General features: G+C 39.9%; 1 gene segment (V, D, J or C); it reads left to right on the forward strand.

The window, feature by feature from the left end:
• The first annotated feature begins 1,913 nt into the window (after window positions 1-1,913).
• Window positions 1,914-8,313, forward strand: LOC311168856 (T-cell receptor gamma chain C region C7.5-like). The segment is given in 3 exons: window positions 1,914-2,224; window positions 5,260-5,379; window positions 8,171-8,313.
• Window positions 8,314-13,769: the final 5,456 nt, after the last annotated feature.

Here is a 13,769-nt window from a genome sequence, read left to right on the forward strand (position 1 = left end):
ACATAAACACAATATGAATTAATTATATTTTCAACATGATTAAAAATTCAACATTATTTGCTTACTGGTTTAGTGTGAATATCACAACCTTTACTACACATGTGGAATCCTCAAGAATTCTTTTTCCCTCTCAATTTAAATGAGAAATGTAAATTTTTTACTTATAACTATTTGCTCCACTGAATTATTAAATCAACTCCAAAGTAATTCACAAAGAATATTAGTAAAAAATATGAGTTTCTATTGGAATTCAAGTTATAAAGGATTCAAATATTTAAAATTTCAATCATTTAATTACTAATTAGTATATTAATAAGAAACATTCTCGTATTCGTGACAGGCCCTTTTTAAATATTTGATGTTATTTGATCTATTTTGACATTGTGTCTACAAATAATATTGGAACCATAACTTTAATATTAGACCAATTATATAGACACTCTATTCAGCATTAGAAAAGAAAACAGGAAATCGTGGTGCTTTGAGGCAGTTCAGCAGCCACCTACCCAGGGCAGATACAAACTGTGAGAAAATAGAGTCAAAATATGGGGTTGTGGTTAAATTTCCAATTAAATTCCAAATAAATTATGATTTTATTGAACATTTTTTAAATTGACAGAAAATTCTGATACATCACTTGATAAGATTAATATAAGATCATTTCTGAAAATAATCAGTTAATTTTTCACAAAAGTTTTAGAAATATAGCTACTTTGCTTTTAAATTCTATGCACCATAAGTAATTTGGAGGTTCAGATTTAATGTTACCCTACTAAAAATCCTAAAGTGGTTCCATTATGAAATCAAGTGTTATAAAATATTAGAAATTAACTAGGAGAGCTATACTGACTCAGAGTGGGCATGAAATCCACATTTCAAGCTGAAAGATCAAACTTCATGCATTGATATATCGCATTCATACATCAATAAATTGATAAGTACACTTGGAAGCATATTCTACTAAAACACGGGACTGTGATGTTTAAAAAAAATCAGTCTTCCTCCTGACATTTATTTATATGGAAAATAAAGTAAATATGGTATATCCAGAATATTTAGGTAGAGTAATATTCCACAGAGTGTAGAACATGAAAATGTGTTACTTGGTCAAAGTTCTTAAGTAGGGCCTTCCGGTGGCACATCGGGTTGAGCGCAGCACTGTGAAGCCGTCCACAGCCTCTGCAGAGCAGGTTTGATTCCTGGTCCGCCAGGGAGGTGCCCATAAGGCGCAGCAGACCTCTCCTATCACGCCCGCTGCTCCCCTCAGCACTGCTTTCGGTCAGTCTGCCTGTTCTGCTCCCTGCTGTCTCTGGTGAATCCTCTCACCCTCCCGGCCTCTGGCCTGTACCACAGCTCTTGTATAAATCAATCAATCAATCAATCAATAAATAAATAAATAATCTTAAAAAAAAGTTCATAAGTAACAAAACTCACAGGATAGGAAAGAAAATTACTTTAGAAGCAACCAAAGATTCTAACTATCACCAAAATTATCTGGTCTCCTCTCCCTTCTCCAACACCATCCACCTTCAAAATATGTTCTATTACCATAGAGATTTTTAAAAATAAATGTGTACTTGAGTGTTGGGAGACTGATAGGGAATATGTGATACTGGCCTGTGGAGAAAACAAAGGACAGGCTTTAATCCAGACTCTGATTCTCAATACTGCGACTTTGGGCACAAGTTACAAAACTTCCTGACCTCATTTCACATTAAAAATATTGAGTACAGCAATAAGTACCTCACAAACGATTGTGGATAAATGACAACTTAAAGTAAACATTAGTACTATGACATCTTTTCTTCCTTTTACTCTATGCTAAGTTGCTCCAAACAACACAATACTTGTGTTTCTCCAGTAATTCTTTTCAATTGCTATTCAATTTCTCCCACAGATAGAGACCTTGATGCAGATTTTTCACCCACGGCTACAGTTATACTTCCTTCAATGGCTGAAATAAACCTCCATAAGGCTGGAACATATGTTTGTCTTCTTGAGAATTTTTTCCCTGATGTTGTTAAGATAAGTTGGAAAGAAAAGAATGGTGCTGCAATTCTGGAATCACAGGAGGGAAATACTACCAAGACTGGAGACACGTACATGAAGTTCAGCTGGCTGACGGTGCCTGAAATGTCTATGGATAAAGACCATGTTTGTGTTGTCGAACACGAGTTTACCACAAGGATTAATCAAAACATTCTCTTTCCTTCAATAAAGAAAGGTATGTACACAAATATAAATATATCATCCCAGATCTCTTTTATCCCCCAGAAGGATTATACTGCCTTATCTATCAAATATTAATGAAAACAAAAAATTATACCCTGAAATGTTACATTTAACAGTAGCATAATTGTCCTGCTATTTCCTCACAGAATTAAAATAGTATATGCTTTGAACATAAAAGAGAAAAATTTTACTTAACTTTTCTCAGCTTCAATGTTATCATCCAAAAAATTAAGATCACAATGATGTTTTTTTAGGGTTTTCCTATGGATAAAAATAAACATACATGATAGCTTCTCGCAACTTAGCATGTAACACCAAAAAGAGATTTGACTTTTGATGATTTGCTTAATGAGGAAATAGAAACAATTATACATCTTTCAGGAATGTTCTACTTTGTAGGCAAAGTCACTCTCATGTCAATCTTGCTGTACTTTAATCTATAAAAAGTGAGTTATTAGGCAATAAAATCATGTTGACCTGAGGGAGCCAGATCATGCCTTGGCAAAAATTGCATAATTTGGTTACTGCAGTTTTATTATGGTCTTCAGTTTTACAGATTCATGTCTTGTAAACTAGCACATGGTGCTATTTCATCCGAGATGGGAGAGTTAATGTACACAAATATACTTTGATTCTAGATGACTATATCAAAGTATATTTGTAAATGCAGCTCCACAAACATTTATTGTAGTAAATAATGAGTTCCTGGCAAGGGATGTGGGAATGAATATACTAAGATGAATTACTATGCCCAGATATATATATATATATATATATATATATGTATATATATGTAGTATATACTATCCAAGTTCCATATGGTAGATAGATATACTAATTTATCACTGAATGTCACCCATGATTCAGGAATGATGTCCCAAAGGAGTCCCTTTATGTAGAGGCTGTGCACATCTGCTTTGTGTGGGAAGAGTCAAATGTGACCCACTGGCAGTGGCCCCCGAATTCAATAGACACAGGACTTAGAATCCTGAGAATGAACAAAGCAGACTAAAGGCCCCATAGCGTCCATCAAAAAGAATCAACTTGTACTTTTCCCAGATGTTAATAACCCCCTCTTAGGCAGTGGGTAGGGAAGGGGTTTAGGGAGAGATGCACTTACAAAATTGGGAAGTCTTTTTCTATGTACTGAAATTTCTGAATTAAAACTTTATCTTTTTGGATTCTAAATTTCTTCATCAATAAAATTCAGTTTAAAGACAAGCCCTGGCCCTGTCCTGGAACTGTGCAAAGAACAAATGAAATAACATCAGTGAAACACTTGCTTTCAAAATACGAGATAACTTTTAAAATATTTTATATATGTATATAATAGGATATATTATTTAGGATACATATGTGTGTATGTATCATCCAATCCCATTACACTGATATATATATATGTATATATAATATATATAAGAAAGAATATATTTTATATATCCTTTCCTCAAAATAACTAAGGTGACATTACAAAATGAGCCTCAATTTTCTATTTCTAAGAAACTGAGGAGAAGCAAAAATACACAGTGTAAGCTCAATATAATGACTGGGCTTATGTGCCTATTAGGTTATTCCAGTGTTGAGGGAAATGTAAGAAACATAACAAGATCCATGGGGGTGGCTACTATAAAGGAGAGAACTTCATTTCATACTGTGATTTACTTGGTGCTTAATTCTGAAAAAAAAAAAAATTTTCCTTGTAACAAAACTGATAACCTTGTTTCTGTTAAGATGCCTATCTAATATCATTTCTGGAAGTTTTTTTTTTAATTAGTTTTTGTTTCTGATAAAAGCTAACAGTATAACCTGGAAGCACAAATAAATGAAGTGATTTTGAAGAGAGGTAAAACTAGTCTCATCCAATTTTTCCAATTAACCTTTATTGGGAAAGAGCTCAGAATACACAGATTTTACTACAAAATAAAAAATGCTACCTTACTGTTTTTACCTCAATCAGTACATGACAATAAGGTATTGTTTATCTTTCAATCAATAAAGTCATTGTAAGCAATAAGACCAGACATAAAATGCAGTTCTTGAAGATAATAAGATCTAAACATAATTTTACTAACATTTTCTTTCTTGGAATTTACCCAAAACCTAACCTCAAACCCTTTTGGTAGAACACATCTAAAAAAGATATCGTTAAGTACATAAAATGGCATAACAGACCCAAGTCCTTATGGACGGAACACATCTGGTAGGAAGAGGATAAACTGAAACAGCAGTTGTGGCTGTTTCTTCCATCCTACTTTCAATTATTTTTTAAGAAATTTTGAAAAATTTTAAAATGTTTATGTATATTTCCTATTTTGCATTTTTACATTGATATAAGTACAACTCTCACGTCAAGCTTTATATGATCAAAGAATTGTAATTATGACTTGAGCTATCATCCCATCCTGGAAGGAAAGGCACTAAATGCTCAGTTCCTATAATTAAAATGGCATTTGCTAATAATAATTAATATCGCTATAAGAAATGTTATAGTTCACTATAGATTATTTACTATTTTTATGGATTAATTTTAATAAGTAGTTTCTACCTGCCTTATCACATTCATTTCCCACAAGGACCCTTTGAATGCTGGCTCTGCAATCACGGGTGTGACTCTTGGCAATTTACTTATACTCTCTACACCTATTTCCTCCTGTGTAACCTGGATCCCTCCAGGACACAATTTGCTTCAGTGCGACTGGGGGATTAAATGAGATACTGAATTTAACACAGATCCTGCACAGTAATAATCACTCAGTAGATAATAGCTTTGAGAAAATATTTTTGTCATGTCCACAAACCCCCAACTTTAGAAAACCATGTGCCTGAGTAAGTGTTACAATACTTTGGAATGGTATAGCTGCTTTATTTGCATAAATGAGAATATCACTGAGCCATATTTCTTTCAACATGTTAGATTTTGGTGTAGATTATCGGAATAAAATGAGTCATTTTGGTACTGACCCTTCAAGTCAGCAATATGTGGTGTGCGCTGAAGACATAAAGCAGCCCCCCCCCTTTTTTTCCTAGTCATGGAATATTTTTTGAACACCTACACTGAGACAACCACCATGCTAGAAGGTCTGAATCCAAGAGGAAAAGAAGATGGTCTTGAGTACATCGCCCCTGCTGTGATAACAGGTGAAAGCAGTAAGTTTTTGCATATGCCTTGATTTTCTGTAATATGACAGCACATTTTTTACCTTATGAGCTTAACTTTTGAACTGGTGTATAAAAGAAAAATCTATCAATCATCTACATACACAGACATGCACTGTCAAATAGTGGACATGAACACATAATACATGCTTTATCCCTTTCACAACTGATAATTTCCCTAAAAAGTTTAGTCTGGAAGATGAAAGTTTTGTACATGTAAGTTTTGTACATGTTTGTTTTTATTTATGCTATATATGACCTATTTTTTTTCTCCTGATCACTTAGCTTTTGAGCTTTCCTGTTGTAAGGTAGAAAAATGTATGCATTTTATATAATAGAATGAGTGATACACATCTTAACACAGTAAATGCTGGCATGGGTATGGGATGGCTGAGATTAGAGTGTACAGCCATATGCTCAGAATTATTTTATTCACTTGTGTTGCTTTTGTTTCTAATGTCTGGAGAAAACATGCTACCAGCTTGTTATTATATTATTTTTTACATCTTTTGTCCTTGCCAGTAGGTAGCAGCATGAACTGACACTGAGAGCATCATATACAGGTCATGGTGCTATGTTTTGAATGCATTTTTTCCTGTTAAATTATAATTCTCTCATGATGTGGTACAATATTCTCACTCCCCACCCCCAGACTGTTTTAGAGGAGAATAATAAACGAAGATTTATGAAGTTCCTTGTACCCTGTTACACAGCTAGTTCTTGGGTTTTCCCTTAATCACTTCTCCACTCTTCCTCTAAGATACAGTTTCAGGGCAAGAAATCCCAACATTAAGGTCCTGAGATATAATGGACACATGGGAGTAGGGAGAAGTGCATGGGCCTCAGAGTACTGCAGACCCAATTTTAACTCCAGATTTTTGACTATTCATTTCATGAGTATGGACAAACAATTTACATTTCTGAGGAATACTTTCCCTCATCTACCAATTTGGAATAATTACACCTCACTCAGTTGTTGGAGAGATACAGTGACCTTGTGAAATGTCTCCTTTAGCTGGCACAGAATCAGGGCCAGTTTCTAGCTCCTTCTCCCTACATAGGTACAGAGAAAATGACTTACAGCTTTGACTCCAGCCCTGTGCTTCACCCTTACCCAATATCAAAGGGGCTAAGAACCTCATCTAACACCTTACCTGAATCAAGGGTGGGGAAATTATAAACAAATCCCACTTGAAATTCCTTCTGTCACCAAGTGCTTACTGCTTCTAGAGTTCTAACTCTATCAAAATAAAACACGTGAAAGGGAAATTTGCCAAGGAAGAGACTCATCCACCCTTAGGTTCACTGAGCGCCCTGCCTGGCCAGCCTCATTGTCACTTTTATTTCTTTTTGATTTCTTTTATTTATTTGTAGAAGCACTGGGTACAGTCAGAAGGGCGGGAGGGTGAGAGAATTCACCAGAGCCAGAGCGGGGAGCAGAGCAGGCAGAAGGACCGAAGTACACTGCTGAGGGGAGCAGCGGGCGGCAGGGGAGTTCTGCACGCCATGTGGGACCCTCCTCCGGTGGCCAGGGAGCAGCTGGGGATCGAACCGTTGCTGCAGAGGCTGAGGGCAGCTTCGCAACTCAGTGCTCAACCGCTGCGCCACCGGGGAGGCCCCACTTTTATTTCTTGACATTATATGTTTCCTGGAAAACTGAATATATATTATATGCAGTTATCCCATAACATCATCAGGAAGATGAGAGGCATTTAGGAAAGAGAAATGTGTGAGCTATAACCTCCAAAGTTTTAGAGAGTTTGGATTAACCTCTTTCTTCTAAGACCTCCCACTCTCACCACTGACAACACAATCAAATCCCCATGGATTATTATTGCATGTATAATGTGGGACGACTTCTGAATCAGCAATTGAATTTTACACTTAAGCTTAATCTTTTGAAGTGTGGATATATATTACATTTAGAGACACAGAATTACAGTGGTGAATGCATTCTTTTTCCAAAAACAAAAGATTTATGTATTTATGCATACAAGAACTGGGATACAGGCCAGAGGTGTGGGGGGTGAGAGGATTCACCAGAGACAGAGTAGGGGACAGAACTAGCAGACTGATTGAAATACACTGCTGAGGGGAGGAGCGGGCAAGTCAGGAGAGGTTGGCTGCACCATGTGGGTTAGCTGCCTGGCCAAAGATGGAACTGTTGTTGCAGATAATTTCATAGGTTGCATCTTAAACTCTTGTGCCACCAGGGCGGCCCTACGAATGTATTCTTTATAGTTAGGTTGTTGGAGTTGAAATCTGGCTTCTTATACTTACTAAATGCATGACATCATACAAATTACTTCCCTCTCTCACAATCAAATTTATAATATTGGAAGGAAGATAATATCATAGATTTAGCAAAATCTAAATAATTTTCATGCAAAGATCTCAAAGTAAGTATTTGGCATTTGATCAAGGACAAAAGATGATTTCAGTCCGATTTTACTTAGAGAAATGGTCTGGGTGAAGAAATGCTAAAACTTATCACAATTTTTTTCCCCTTAAGACTCTTTTAAAAGAACTTGAACCTTATTTTTGAATATTTTGTAATGTTCTATGAAAATGTAGCAGAGGTTGTTGAACTTGACCTGAGGCTGCATCTGTTGTTGCTGTGGTCCTTGGTGCTGGTGGTGGCTGTAGCTGTTTCTTTCAGATTTTGGTGGCACGTGAATGTCACTTCAGTGTTAGCTATCAGAAAAAAAAAATATTGTGACCCCATCTTTATTAACTTATACTATTATTTAATAAAACCACTAATTACAGCACTTTTTCTTAGGGTCACTGCAGCTGCAGCTCACCCACTCCTCTGCCTATTACACCTACATCCTCCTTCTTCTCAAGAGCGTGGTCTACTTTGCCATCATCACCTTCAGTCTGTTCAGGACACCAGGAGTTTGCTGCAATGGGAAGATTCCCTAACAGATGGTGGCACAAAACAGTAAAGTAGTTTTCATCATTGACTATCGCTGGAAGGTTCTGTGAGGATCCTGCCATGCTGAATTTCTGGGTTTGGGTTATTTTAGTTCTTGTACTTTTCTTGTTCATTATTATTGTGTAATGACTTTTCAAAACCTGAACAAACAGAAAATTTTATTCTGTAACAACAAATTCTGCCATTTTCAGAGTCAAGGACAGGGGATATCTGACTAAAGCCTTGTTTAGTTCTATTGTCTCAATAACCTCAATAAAATTGTTCTATTCAACCCATTTATTCTGCCTGCTGAGTAGTCAGGATGCAATTTCTAGTCACACTCCCTTAGTGCGCTTTAGCCACATGACTGCCTTGAAGATTTTCATCTTATACACCCTGAAACTGTTCTCTCTGCTTCTTCAATTCTGTATCTTGTTTTGCATAATAAATACAATAAATTCAAAAAATGAAAATCTGCTTTTGTCTTGTGTACTTCAACTTTTTGAAATCTGATTGAAGTCGAAGTTAAGAAAATGGACCACAACAGAGCTCAATACATACAACTGAGTCAATAAATATTTCTAGTTCTTTCCTAGAAATGGCAATTATGATCTTTCTATGGGACATTGGCTCTATGGAAGCCACAGACAAATGAAGGGTTAGAAATTACTTCTCTTGCAGCTTCCATATGATCCAGAAATCCCACTCCTAGGTATTTATCCAAATAACATAGAAACATTAATTCAAAAGGCACCTTCACCCCTATGTTTATAGCAGCACTATTTACAATAGCTCAGCTTTGGAAACAACACAAATGCCCTAAAATAGATGACTGGATCAAGAAAATGTGGTACATATACACAATGGAATATTACTGAGCAATCATAAAAGATAAACACATGCAATTTTCAGCAACATGGATGGAGCTGGAAGGGATCATGTTCAGAGAAATAAGGCAGAAAGAAAAAGAAAAATATCGGATGGTCTCACTTATAGCAGGAATCTAGAAAATCTAAATAAGGGAAAAGGAAAAAGAATAACTATAAGATAGAAAAAATCAAAATCAAAAAACAAGTATAAATTAGAGACACATTATGGGGGTCTGGGAAAGGAGGGATTGAGGTAAAAATAAGAGGGGTGCAATTGTATGGGGAATATAAAAATTAAAAAAAAATAAAAAAAGAAATTACTTCTCTTGCAAAGGCAAACTTTTAAGATTCATTTGTTTTAGGATATTTCCACTGTAACTGAATAAATCAATCATGACTTGCAATATGCAGAAGTGTTTCACAAGCCTCGTGATTCCCGATCCTCATATAATCCATGAGAGCCATGCAAACATGGGAGGGGCAGCATGGAGGAGGGGAAGCTCCTGCACCTGCATGCAGGGCACCTGGGTTTGAATCCTGGGCCTGGTGTTCGCATCTGTGTGGCCATGGTTAAGCTACATGAATCTTTGTGCCATCATTTCTTCATCTGAAAAGGAAGTTACAACACCCTGTCCCTAGGCATTATGGGATTAGATGAAGTATTAGTGCTTTTATATACAACCCGCAACATTAGTATCTACTATTGGTGACTCTTCTTTAATAGCAGATACTCCCCCACCAACACACACATACAAACACTGACAATCATATGCATCCTGTCACCCTGCATAGAGGTCAGATGTGCATAGAGTAGGGAGCTGGTGAATTTCGACTACATACTAGTTCATCCTTTTAACCATGTAGGATACCTTAGATGTAGGAACAAATTATAGTGCACAGTTTAAGAGACTGAAGAGTCTAAGTTGCTCAATTACTGTTCTGAAACTAATTGGCATACTTAAACGCAAAGCCTGCATTTTGTCACCCATGATGACTATTTCTTTTTCAATTTGAAAGACAAAATATGCACTGCTTTCTCATTAGACATTCTCCCAGTTGTCAGTGGGAATTTCTTAATGACTTTGTGGGTGCCTCTATCTTTTCTCCTCACATATACACTCTGGAATTGCTCCCTGTAAGGGCAGGACCTGGGCAAGGGCAGGTTTTCTGATCCCATGCAGACCGGGTAAAGGAGGAGTCAGAGTCCTCAGTAGTTTTGCAGGTTTTTTATTTGGGGTTCACCAGGCATATGGCAGGCAGGGGTGCTGGCTGGGGAGCTGGGAGGCTGGCAGACCTCCCAGCCCCCAGCAAGTCTTCACTCCATCTGGGCTCTCTGGTGTTCTCTGCTTCTGCTCCGGCTTCTCCTTCAGATTCTGCTGCTGCTGCTGCTGCTACTGCTGCTGCTGGCTGGGGCTGCTGGCGTCCCCCCGTGACGCCACCCTTAAAAGCAGTCTTAACTCAGCTGAATCCCATCTACCTATGCCCACACCCTATTCCAGGTGCCCGCCATCAGGCATGCATTCAGGACAAGGATCCATCATCTATCCTGATGGCGGAAGGGCAGAAAAGCCTGACATTTTCTTTACCCTACAGTCCACCCCCTCAGGGTTTTCTGCCATACAGTCTATACATATATATACAATTTTCTAAGCAAACAAACAATGCAGCCATGGCCCACAAAAGCAAATACATCAAATATAACAAAATACAATATAACAAAATACAACAGAACACAAATAAGTCCAGGCAGGGCACCAACCTAGCGCAAAAGACAATTATTGGTACCAGCAGATAAGCCACCAAATCTGCTGCCGAAGGCACTGCTCATACGAGGGAGGGGAACCACTCACGGCATCTGCTATAACACACCAGGAGCCGTCAGGCTTCCTGGCCTTCTCTGGCTGTAGTCTCGGCTACAAGGCACACACAGCATCCACCCCCAGGATGCACTAGCTCTGGGATTGGCAATTTTATTCTGTTGGGGGTAATCGCCAACCCTCAGGGTTTCTTTCTGCAGTCGCTCCAACACTCGGCCTTCATGGCCACCCATGCGACTCACAGACCCCTGCACTCAGGCCAACCCACTGCACAAGCACATGGGTCGGGATCCAAACTCTGCATTCGGCTTGGGCTCCACCCCAAGCCACGTTCCCCACCCGTCCCCCAAGGACAGGTTCCTCAGCTCCTCACCCTCACTCAAGAATGAGCAGGGCATCACCCACAGGTGATTTTACGAGACTCACAGGTCTTCAGCATACCCAGGCTGCTTAACAGCCGCTCAGGGCTTCTCAACTTAGCATCAGTACCAGCTTTTGCCTACTTAGTTGGCTTTTCTCCTCCACCTGGCTGCTGGGCATGCACAGGCTGCTTTTGGCCATCTAGGCCCACTGGCCACCCCCAGATGCTCAAAAAAAAAAACATAACCTGCCAAGGTCCTCCGCCTTTTGGCAGGATTGTCAGTCCAAGATCATCAGTTCATCAGTCTATCAGTCCAAGTCGATCAGTCCATCAGTTCAACTCCATTGGCCTCTACCTGCTTCAGCAACGGCCTGCTGCCTCAGGGGTCATTGGCTGGTCCTTTCCGGTGTCGTTGGCTGGTCCTTTCCGGCGTCTCCTTCACGCCAGGTCTCATCCTGTAGCTCGTGGGCTTTGTCCATCTTCTGTGCCACCACGGCGCCTCCAGCGTCATCACAGGCAAACAGTCTGTTCTCCTTAGTCCCTCCAGGTCTTCGGAGGGCTCCAATACCCGTCTGCATGGATCTTGCCGACTTACGCCAATTGTAAGGGCAGGACCTGGGCAAGGGCAGGTTTTCTGATCCCATGCAGACCGGGTAAAGGAGGAGTCAGAGTCCTCAGTAGTTTTGCAGGTTTTTTATTTGGGGTTCACCAGGCATATGGCAGGCAGGGGTACTGGCTGGGGGGCTGGGAGGCTGGCAGACCTCCCAGCCCCCAGCAAGTCTTCACTCTATCTGGGCTCTCTGGTGTTCTCTGCTTCTGCTCCGGCTTCTCCTTCAGATTCTGCTGCTGCTGCTGTTGCTACTGCTGCTGCTGGCTGGGGCTGCTGGCGTCCCCCCGTGACGCCACCCTTAAAAGCAGTCTTAACTCAGCTGAATCCCATCTACCTATGCCCACACCCTATTCCAGGTGCCCGCCATCAGGCATGCATTCAGGACAAGGATCCATCATCTATCCTGATGGCGGAAGGGCAGAAAAGCCTGACATTTTCTTTACCCTACACTCCCCTAGTTATGACGATATGGGAAACCTGCCTGATTTTGAGGGGTCTGTCCTCCATGCACAGCTATTCTTTGGAGGGCGGGGGGCGTAGAAGAAATGACTCAGAATCTCAGGCATTACATGAGGGAGCACTGCAGATGTACCCCACTGACACCCCCGCTCCTCCCATGGACTGAATGGGCTCTGAGGTGCACAGAATTACCTTGTGGAAGACCATGGCATGTCCACTTATATTTGTGAGGTAGGAGTTACATTAAATATCTTCCTGACCCAGTAATTTCTGACCCCTTGTAAAGGCAGGACAGGCCACTGAGCAGGTTTTCTATGATCCCATGCAGACAGGGTAAAGGAGGAGTCAAAGTCCTCAGTGGCTTTTGCAGGTCTTTTATTTAGATTTACCAGGCATATGGCAGGCAGGGGTGCTGGGGAGCCTGGAGGCTGGCAGTGCTCCCAGCCCCCAGCAAGTCTTCACTCTATCTGGGCTCTCCGGCCTTCTCTGCTTCTCTCTCAGCTGCTGCTGGCATCATCATGACGGGGCCCTTAAAAACCCAGTCTCAGCCCAGGTGAATCCCATCTACATATGCCCACACCCTACTCCAGGTGCCCGCCATCAGGCATGCATTCAGGACCACAGGGTTTGGTCATCTATCCTGATGGCAGGAGGGCAGAAAAGCCTGACATTTTATCCTTACCCTACACCCCTGAAAGACTGACACTGGGCCATGTTCTGTGTCATTTGTTCTTGACCATGTCACATTACCGGAGTTTAACCATCATTGGAAGAAAGTGTTTAAATTCAATAACTTCAATTAATACTACAATTTACATAATCACTGTTTAACTTTCCAGTGAATACAAACCCTGCAGAGTGCTTCCCAAGTACTGAGCACTGGCCTAAGTACATGCTAATTATTTTCAAAAGAGCCAGGTGAGCCAGCACAATGATCTCTGATCTATAAAGGGGAAACTGCAGCAGAGAGGTGAAAGCACATCCCCAATGTCAGGCAGCTAATAAGCCACAAATTGTAATTTGATCCAAGCAGCCTGGCTTCAGGACCCCTGCTCTTAACCATTAGTTACAACTAAAATAGAAGCAGCTTAGTTTCAATCTCAATTAAAACAAGAAAGTTTTCTTCCTTATTAGGCTAAGAGCTAATGAAAGGAGCTAACTGCCTCTTTGCATATTTTAAAATAGGCCAAAAAAAAAAGTTTAAATATGCCCTTTACACGGGCTCATGGCGGCGTCTTGCTGCTCCTTGGCATCATTACCTTGGAGTCTTCACGTCTGTTCTTTTTCCTCTAAATAAACATTTCTTTACTCTCTAAATAAAGATTTGCTTCTCTCTGCTTATTTATCT

This window comes from Talpa europaea, assembly GCF_964194135.1.
Source record: "Talpa europaea genome assembly, chromosome: 3".
Taxonomy (NCBI): domain Eukaryota; kingdom Metazoa; phylum Chordata; class Mammalia; order Eulipotyphla; family Talpidae; genus Talpa; species Talpa europaea.